The 10,737-nt window shown below is 43.2% G+C and overlaps 1 long non-coding RNA gene across 1 annotated transcript; it reads right to left on the minus strand.

Moving 5' to 3' along the window:
- Positions 1–7,824: 7,824 nt before the first annotated feature.
- LOC311034721 lies at positions 7,825–10,527 on the minus strand. The gene is made up of 2 exons (XR_014599622.1): positions 10,198–10,527; positions 7,825–7,923 (listed from the first exon to the last, which is right to left on the minus strand). It is a non-coding gene; the product is annotated as an uncharacterized lncRNA (long non-coding RNA).
- Between the last annotated feature and the right edge of the window lie 210 nt (positions 10,528–10,737).

Genomic DNA, 10,737 nt, shown 5'->3' on the forward strand with positions numbered 1-10,737 from the left:
TGCTACAATTTTCGGTGGTCACCTTATCAACGCGGTGGTGATAGAGAGAGCTCTCTCTATCATAGAGAGCGCTCTCTCTATCACCTAAAAGGTGATAGGGTGACCACCTCATTTGGTAGCATGCGCACCCCTTAAGTCAAGCATCTATATCATTGGTTTTGAACCCTTTTCATATCAAGGTCCATTATTTATTCGGCATTTGAGCCACAGACGACCATTTGATGAGATTTAACCTCTCAGACCCAGGGTTGGTGATATTTGTCACCATAGGTTCTCTGGCTGGGGCAACACCTGTTGCTGACAGGTGTTGGGCGGGAGGAGTAGGACGAAGGCCCTGCGTCCTCCCCGTGGGGGCTCCTCACTGGCAGGTGAGTCAGTAGGATACAACGGCAGTGACAACACACAAATGTGTGTGAGGTACTGTATAGACTGTAAAAAAATATGGACAGTGTCACGCCATGGGTTTCTACAGGCCGTAAATGAAGCCTATTTTGCAGTGATTTCAAATCTGCTAACTTTCTATATCCGGTTGATATCCGGTCCGAAATGCAAACGTGAATTAGTGCTATTGGCTGAAACCGCAGTGAGGGCGGGTCTTCACTCGGTGGAACCAGTAGAAACCCTAGAAACATAACCCTACTTTATCATTAATTTTAAAATAAATGGGACCATAATTTACCAAAACGCATATCATGGTGATTGAAAGAAGACTTTAAACTAGCGACTGGAAGCATATAGTATTTATGATAATGTTTATTAAGGTAATACAATCAAGTGTTAAGTTTGGCCAAAAACCCATCCGCTTGAATAGAGCCTAATTGCTTCTGCAACCAGCAGGGGTTCAAACAGCGAGACTACAGGCCATTCATATGAACTGTCACACTTCCTATATAGCCTCAATGTACTAGCCCCTTGGTGTGAAGAGGAATCAATTGGCATAACGATTAAATTGGGGAGAAAAAGGGGTAAAAAGCACCAAGAGAGAAAAAGGGGGGAAAAAGAAAGTCATTTCAGTCAGGTGTGTGCGTCTCAGTTTGCTCTCCAACTTCCCCTTAATGTCTATTGACTGGGTTGGGGTCACGTGACTCGTAAAACACATCAGACCGCACATTGTGTTTTCTCCCGCAATGTAACGTCCCATAGGACTGTAAATCTACACCGCCCCAACACACGCACACTCAAACAGATACGCTGCCGCAGTCCTATCTTCTCTCACCCTCAGATTTGTATCTCCCAGTGGGCCTCCTTTCATTGTGACCTATTCCAGTGGTTTTCAAATGGGGGCCACGGCCCCCAGGGGGGGCGTCAGGGGGGGAGGGCAATTGAAAAGGGGGTGGAGTGGTGGAGAATCATTAACCACTTAAACCCCAAAGTTGGTTAACCGGAGTCCCTCAGGGCTGTACGCTAGTGACTTTTCTGTTTTCGCTCTACATTAAGTATCTCCTCTGAAAATAGCCGATAGACAAGCTCACATTGTGTTGCGTCGCAACACGTTGTGTTCTAAGAATAGGGATATAGGGTTTAAGTGGTTAAAAATATAGAGAGATTCATTTCAATTCAGATTTTAAGCAAGTAATTAATGTCAAAGACTTTCAAAAATGTGTGAACTAGATCTTCTATTTTCACCAGTTCACAATAGCCAGTCAAGCTATGGCTATTTGGCGGTCCTTGGTATGGAAACATTTGGGAAGCCCTGGACCCTGACCTATCTAAATCCTCCTCTTGCTGTAATAATTCCCAGCATACGTATGAAGTCGAAAGATATACTTGTGTGTCGCCCACCAAAAAAAAAAAAAATTCCAACAGTGAGTCTCTGCTAAGCCCTTCCCCTTTTTTCACATCCCTTCCTCCTCCGTCCTTCTCTTCTTGTCACGTCTCCTTCATCGACTATACGCTCACACTTCAGATCAACAGCTTCTTATCACACTTTTATGATTGGCGGGTAGTGGCAGCTGGGAAGGTGCTGGGCAGGCTGGCGGTTGGTCGAGGCTGAAAAGTGATTGTAGGGTGACCAGACGTCCCTGTTTGCCCGGGATATCTTGTCCCGGTTTCAAGCTGGGTGTCCCGAGTCACAACTAATATCTGTAAACCACAAAAAAGTCCCAGCTTTCAACATTCACATCCAAATTGGCCCAGTTTTCACTACAATTAAAATAACTTGTTTTGAGTGCTTACAGAGATGTTTATCATGTTCTGTCCTGTTGAAAAGTGCAGTCACTTTGTGCGCTAAGTGCTAACACAATTGTCCTCCATCCTGATGAAAACACCAGGTGAAAATAAAATAAATATATTAAAAAAAAAGTAAAGGAAATGGTCAAAAGTAGCGAAAATAAGGGTGGCGCATTCAAAAACATGCAGTAATCCTGGTCTCTATACTGCCTCCCCCTGGTCAGCCAGGGCACCTGATGGAGGGGAAAGGAACTGGTTGGAATAACGTGTTCCTTCCACATGCTACGTCTAACCAGGGAACCTCCCCCGTCAGGTGATAAGAAGCGGCTTGCTAGCTCTCATGCATTGAAGGAGACATGAGCTCCGTTCTAGGCTCTCCCTAGGCTGGCAGAGGGAGTGTAAGGCCCAGGATTACTTAGACAATTGGCACTGGGTGAAAAAATGGGTTACAAAATCGTGGGATAAAAAAAATAGGGAAAACAAATAGTATCTGCAGTACAAGCTCACAGCGTGTCGCTTCGTGACAAAATGTATTGATTTAAGTGATTAAGGGTCCCGGTTTGGGTTTTTGAAAATATAGTCACCCTAATATATTATTAGGATGAGAGGCGGTTCGGGGTCCTCCCTCCTGCCACAGAGCGCAATGACCGACCATCGTCTCAGCTGACTCCCTGGCTGCATTCCGCTTAGCATGCATTCACACACGGAGAACCACTTAGCGCTCTAATAATGCAATCTCCACTTAAAGGGATGGGCTTGTTCCCACGGTGCTGGGCAAGTGGGCATTCAATGCCAAATTCAGGACAATCAGGGACGAGCTGCAACGGTGCCTGTGCATATCGGCATTGTTAGGCATGCGAATCAGTGTTATTAGGCACGTGCCAAAAGGCTGCCCCGTGGGCTTCAACGTATTCATGCTGGTTTTACTAGTAATTGGGTCCTTTACAGTGGACTATATTGTGTTGGGGAGAATTCACCAGCTTGAGATTGACTCAAGATGTTGTGGTGCCAGACATGAGATTACATTTATTATTTTATTTCAGCGCAGTGAAGAAGCAGAGCTGGAGAAAAATTTGACACAGAGAGAGAGAGAGAGAGAGAGAGAGAGAGAGAGAGAGAGAGAGAGAGAGAGAGAGAGAAAGAGAGAGCGAGAGAGAGAGTGATGCAGCATTTGCCACCAGGGGGCCAGCCTAATGATAGCATTCTGCCACCACCTCCTCTCCTCCTTTCTGTTCTTATTTATTTATTTATTTATTTTATACGTGGCTTTAAAAAAGGGGGCTGGCGGGCACACGTTTGATGTGCTAAAGGTAGATGGCTGCTGAGTGCTGACATCGCATGGTGCTCCAAGGATAGAGAGGGGAGAAGTGGAGGGAGGAAGCGAGGGAGGGGGCCAAGGAGTGTGTGTGTGAGGGGGGGGGGGAAGGGGGAGTGCTTGGGGATTAAGGAGTGAGGGTCCTGGTGAGCACTGTTCTGATCTCTCCCTCTCTCTCTCTGGAAGTGGGCCAGAAGAGGGCCTTCAGCAGGGCCCGTTAATGATGAGGTGTGTGCCAGGCGGCAGACTTTTAAAGGCTACCTGCCATCTCTCTCTCCCTCTCTCTCTCTGCCAGTCATCAGTGGGGGTAGGGGGTTGAGCACCTCAGTCTGACATGTCAGCATAGGCAGTGACAGGTGCCATGTGGCGACAAGTGTCATCGTCAGTACCCATCTCTCTCAAATTGGCCCCCTCGCGTAGTTTCACACAGCCCGGCAGCGCGGTTGCTTGTGAACACACGCCGAGCGACTCGCCAGAGCAGTGGTGGTGCACCGCACGTTTCTTTTGTTTGTTTTTGTTTGTTTTGGTCAACTGTTTATTTGTAAGGTGCCAATGCTGATATAGAATGCAGTAAAGGTATGTCATTATCTGTTTGTGCCCGGGTGTGCTGTGGTTGTGTGCATCTACTGTATGATGCTGTTTGTTGTTAGTGTGTGTGTGTGCGTGCGTGCGTGCGTGCGTGCGTGCGTGCGTGCGTGCGTGCGTGCGTGCGTGCGTGCGTGCGTGTGTGTGTGCGTGCGTAACCGCGCGCGGGGTATTCTGCTGACCCAAGAGTGAGTGCAGAAGTAACAGAAGAGACAGAAAGTAACTCCACAATTTTGCACAGGTGTAGTAGTCATTCATCTTAGTCGGTGTCAAAGACAAGTCACTCGTTGTTTTGGGAAAATGGGAAATATTTGTTGCACCTTGTGAAAGACCTGAGTTTGCCTCTTTACACCTGTACGTCTTAAAAGCTGAATGCCTTTTAGACTGACAGACAGAGAGAGAGAGAGAGAGAGAGATAGTCTGGAGGCTGCAATCAAGATGAATGTCTATAAACACCATCACAAATGCTTATTTATGTCAGTTATACAACCTGCCTGCCCACAGCTTAGGCAACAAAGCCTTGGTGTTAATTTCAGTTCTATGTTTGCATAAAACATGTAGTATAACAATATATCACACATCACGAGTGTGTGTGAAAGGATTTAGCTGCATTCTGTCTCTCTCTCTCTCTCTCTCTCTCTCTCAATGTGCAGAAGCGTCCTGAGCTCTGTTACGTCACGTGCAAACTCGTGCAAAAAGCTGCATTAAGAGGACAGAGAGCATATTTCACTGGAGACATTTGCTGATATGCAAAACCAGGGCAGGAAACCAGAAAGGATATTTCTGCTTCACCTTAAGAAAGCCATTTCTTTCATATAAGCACCGGGTGCCAACTTAATGGCAAAATTGGTCGGTTCGACTGCGATGGCATACTGTCAAACAGGAAAGGAGGAAAGGTGGAGGGCATTTCTATGGTAGTGCAGTGAGGAATACAATTTGGAATAGAGTTTTTTTTTTTTGGCTCAGTGCAAGGTTGCTGTTCCCACGGCTCATTCCTTTTATCCAATGCATTATTTCTACTCTACATTCTGAGGTCAGCGGTAATAACATTGGCCTGTATGCGAGTACATACAGGCCAAATACATACAGTAACACGCCCAGAGTGGCTTCTGTACAGTGGTGTTGCGTGGGAGCACAAAATGTGTTAGTGGTTAGTACATGTATGTACAAGGATGAGGGAAGGCCAGGAATGAAATTGGTCTCTTTGAAAATATATATATATATATATATATTCAAAAATTTGCACAAATCTACAAGCTCATAGCGCGGCACAAAGTGACGCGCCATGAGCTTGTATATCTGCTTTTTTGAATAGCCAAAGTATAAAATGACACAGACGCTTTCATGGTTTTAATGGGTTAAGCCCTATATATTTTGTGGTACGACAAATGGCAGAATTTGCCGATCTATACGTCACGTTGTGAGCGCTTGTACATCTATTTTTGCTAGTTTGGAAATAAAAACAAATAAAGGAACATTTCTGAAAGATTTAGAAGATTTCCCCCAAATAGCAGGCACCAGGGTTAATGTAGTTAACATCGATTTTTCATTGAATTTTTAAATTGTGAAGCAGGGATGAAACACATCCCCACCGGCCATAAGGATGGTGACCAGAGGGTGGGGGGATATCAAAAGCAGAGGCGTGCATTTTCCCCCTCGAGCAAATTGACCCCTGGTAATAACTTTGACCTGTGAGCAGAGCATGCAGTCACATGGCCAGAGTGGCTTCTGTACAATGGTGTTGCGTGGGAGCGCAAACTGTGGTAGTGGTTAGTAGTGCACGCACTTAGCCTGGTTCCAGACGAATCTGCCTTTACAAAATTGCATGCACTTTAGCCCTCGGCAGATTAGGTCTTGCCCCCTCCATAGAGAATGTATTTCTCTCCCGCAGAGGTTGTGCGGGACCAATCAGGGCCCAGTATGGGCGGGCTTATCACCTTATTTGGAGCAATGACGTACAAGGAAGCACTGCTCCGATTCGTTCGTACAAGGAAGCACTGCTCTGATTGGTTTAGGTCTAACCAATAGAGTCCGTTTGGATCTTTTTGTAACCGCCCCTTGGAAAAGAAATCTATCGTTGATAGGGACCAGACTAATATCCACGCAGTGTGTCGTGTGATATTGTCTGGCCACGCAAGGCTAGCACGTACTGTATGTAGGGCTGCAACTAGCAATAATTTTGGGGTCTAACTTTTTGGATTAATCGAATAATCATATATTTTACATTTTTCAAATACATATCAACAAATCGATTAACGACTTAAAGGAGCACTTCACCCCTGGAAGAACTTTTGTAGTATAATATTTGTAGTAGATAACAGTAGCAAATTTTGACATTTGCACCCTATGGCCAGAACAATATAGAAGTATGTGTTTTTGACTGGGGTTTGACTGGACTGCAGTATTACTACAATGACCATAATGCTTTGGGGCACTGCCCTTCCTTGATGGGAGGGGAGAATGCGTGGGGGTGTGGTCTACATTGTAACTTTCCCCTCCCAGTTCTCACTACAACATCAACACATGTTGATGTTGTCATCAACCAGTGTTGCCATGTCTGCTTATTATAAGCGACTCTGGGACTTTGTAAATATTGGTAGTTGAGGGTTACTTTTTTTGGGCTTGTTTTTAAATACATAGATAAAATAATTGTGTACTTGTCCACGGACCCTCATCTGAAATTATAATTTCTGCCAAGGACCCCTGTACCAGATTTGTGTTGTTAAAATGTTTCAAAAATATTCCATACATTTAGTGCTTTTTTTACTCAAGATTTCTTAGAAAATAGCAGATCTACAACCTCACAATGCGTCACATCGCTACGCGTTGTGAGCTTGTAGATCGGCAATTTTCAAATAGCCTATGTCTAGGTTTCAAGTGCTCTTGGCCTATAGGTATTTTCTTTTGGGCTTGTTTTCATAGATCTGGTTGCTTATTTCTCTCACAAGATCTGGCAACACTCAATCTTCGCTGCTGTTGTATTGTATTCTGTATCGATTGCATCTTTTAGCAAACTAAATATCATGTGTAAATTAGCAGAGTAGCACAAAGTGTGTGTGTGTGTGTGTGTGTGTGTGTGTGTGTGTGTGTGTGTGTGTGTGTGTGTGTGTGTGTGTGTGTTCAACATTCCTTCCCAGTTCCCACCATGAAGACAGTCCGGTGCTGGTGATGTCCATCTAGTCGGGACATCCATGGCGTTGAGGCATAGTCAACAATATAATAAAACAAAACGTTTCATACTCATGTCATGCATTTTTCCTTATTTCTGAGAACATAATGTTTCACTGTCATTTACAGTTATATTCTTTGGACTAAACTTGGCCATTACTTTAGAATAGATGACATGCTAATGTTCAAATACTCTTGTCATACACAGCCGAATCGTTTTCTTTTTATTTTCAACTGAGACAGTTTCATGCTTTCAATTGGTGTATATGGATAATGTTAGGTTTTACTATAGCCTATTGTATCTAAGACCAGTAAAGTTGAATCCAACGTGCTGGGGTCCCCAGAAAAATAATGATTGCATGTCGAAGTAAATACTAAGAGAATGAACAAGAGTTTTTCACTATTATATCTGTAATGCTTACAAGTCATGTAATTATGTACCATATTCTGCCAAATGAAAGACCATCTCCTATCCTATATCATGAAACAGTTCAAAAGAACCCTTATAGATTTGGGTGTTCATACATTTTGTCATTATAAATGCTTACACAATGTAGAATATACCAATGAGTAGAGCAAGCAGTGTGTAAATGTAACCGTTTTATTTAGAAAAATAATATATATGGCTGTAGTCCCAGGTCTTCAACAGCAGTTCCATTTTTGCAGGCTGATGACGACTTTCTGTCCTGTCATTGGAAAGAACACATTAGATTAGACTTGTAGTTTACATGGATATCATCCGACGTGATACATAATTTGTTCTTAGTTGCATGCGCACCGAAAATAGCAGACCTACAAGCTCACAAAGTGTTGAGTCCGCGACGCGTTGTGAGCTTGTAGATCTGCTATAAGGCGGGGACAAACGACGCACCCTTTTCTTTTTCCCTCCCTGCACAGAGATTAATTAATTTCATGTAACCATACTTTTTTTGTGAACAAGAGACACTTGTCTTCTCCCATTACCCGCAGTCCGTTTTAATTTTAGTGAAACGAGTCGAACGCAATCAGTAAGTAAAGTGACGTTGTGCTACTCTACGCACACGGCCGTCAGTCGGGACGAAACATGTCAGTCATGGCGGAGCTTCAACCTGGTGTTTGCACTTTCTACATGTACAGACCGTACATCTACATAAACGTTCAAATTTCAAATATAAAGTGCTGACCTCATGCCACGGATGTTACAATTTGAATCGGGTGGGTCTAAGCACCAGTATCTTCCGTATTGTTTAATAAAAAGCATTTTAATCCAATCGGTGGCCATTTTCTCCTTATGCTTTCAATTACGCGACCCTATCGGTTGGGATGTGTATTGCACTCTGATACATTAAACATCTATGAGAAAATGGCCACCGTTCGGATTTAAATGTTTTTTTATTGAACAATATGGAAGATACATGTACTTAGACCCATCCGATTCCAATTGTAACATCTGTGGCCACGGGGTAAGAATTTTATATTTGAAATATGAACGTTTATGTAGATGAAAGGGCTGTGAATGGAAAAAGTGCCAACACCGAGGCTACATCAAAGTCAACAATGACAAACGTTCCGTTCACGCCAGGCTCCACAAGCTAGTTTAGTCTACCCAAGGAATACAAGTCATTTCGCCCTTTCCGCACTTCGCCCAAAAAGTCGGACATTTCGCCCGGACACTTCGCCCCAAAAATGCGGACATTTCGCCCGGACATTTCGCCCATTTTTGCGGACATTTCGCCCGAAATACGTCATCCAGGCAAACCTATCCATATATCCACTACATTTTTTAGTTCTTGTTTCAACTCAAAACAGAACAAGCTGAGTCTGATCAGCAGCTGAATCAGCATGACACCCCATGGCCTTATCTGAAGTCCATGTCCATTTTTGTACATGTCTGTTTACTTTTGTACTTTGCTTTGTGTTGTATGCATTCTAACCAGTAATGGGTGGAGGGGGGTGGTGGGGGGACCAAAACAATATATGATGAAAGGATGTCCTTTTCGGGGAAAAAAAATAAGAATGATGTGATATGATGATATGATGTTCTTCCCCTGTATAACATGCTGAAAATGCTAAATGAACACAAGGGTTAAAAAAAAGTATTGGGTCCAGCACTGCTGACATCATCATTAACATGTCAGTATCGTGGTCAGTATCATGTCAGCATCATTTTACAGACTGTAAAAAGAAGGACAAAAAAAGGAGAATTAGTTTGTTTTGAAGTAACTACAGTACTAACCAGAAGTGTCACTACATTCTCTCTCATTCATTGATCTCTACTAAAGAGTTAAATCAAAACTCTGGATTTTATCTGCAAATAAAAAACAAAAATGCCAATGGTGTCAGCATCAAAAGACAGGATATAGCTAAACTGTCCATGCATCATTATGTTTTTTATTCATTTCTATTCTGATAATTTAGTTGCCCTATTTGCAAATAGATGAAGCCTTTAGGAATACAATTCCTAATTTGTTTTCAAGTGTAATCATTCAGAAAGAATGATTCAAGCCAAATCTAACAATTACAACAATTTAGGCTGGGGATAGATTATATTATCGACTCAGTGGCCTGTTTTTCAGTGCATTGTTTGATTGATTTACGTGTCATGCTTGATTCCTCAGACGAAGATCCAGCAGAATCTAAATGTTTAGTTCTGAAATGAATTTAGCTTGTTTGGCCTTTTTTATTTTTGTATTGTCTTGATTAGGATTAAATGGACAGTGATAGTGAAGTAATGTATATAATGAACAGAGCATATGGATTAAGCATGTATTCTGTCAGTTCTGGACTGGGTTGTAGACATGTTTTAGGCCTATTTGTAAAACAAGCCAACGGTGTCTGTTGCTCATGACATAGGAACAGTGGAGATGACTTCTGACATGCAGCAGCGGTGAACAGGTTTGCCAGGAGTCATATATATACACACACACATATACAACATGAGATTATAGTGATAGTGGCAACTTTACAGCATGTTTACTTACTCGAGAGACAAGCGTCCACCGTCCACGGTCCGTGTACATTGTCAGTTCCACTAAGAAACATCCCCGACGGGTTGTTGCTCCTCACTGCCCGCCTTAGCTGCGTGTGGGTCCGGGTACTAAAGTATAACTCTGATATGTTTACACACGCCATGACAGTACATGTGTGAGGTAGCTAATGGGAGTTGCCGAGTGGGGAAATGTTTGGGAGACACCCTCAGGGGCCGGTCCTTTGAACCATGGGCGTTGGTTTGGGTTTGAACTACACCTGTAGTCACCTGCAGTATGTAGTTCGGACATAAGGTGAGACACGGCTGAAAACGTCATTTTCCGCGTCATTTGACGCTTTCAGCCGTGTCTCACGGATCAAACGGATCAAAAATCTAAAAACACAGATACAACACAAAAAAAACACCAGGATCATGTTTATGGGGTCCTAGACTTCATGAAAAAAGGTTTTGGGTGAAGTGTCCCTTTAAACATTATACTTTGTCACACAACAGTGTTATAGTGAAAATAGCCGATCTACAAGCTCACAGCGCC

Source organism: Gymnoscopelus microlampas, assembly GCF_963454915.1.
Source record: "Gymnoscopelus microlampas genome assembly, chromosome: 19".
Classification (NCBI taxonomy): domain Eukaryota; kingdom Metazoa; phylum Chordata; class Actinopteri; order Myctophiformes; family Myctophidae; genus Gymnoscopelus; species Gymnoscopelus microlampas.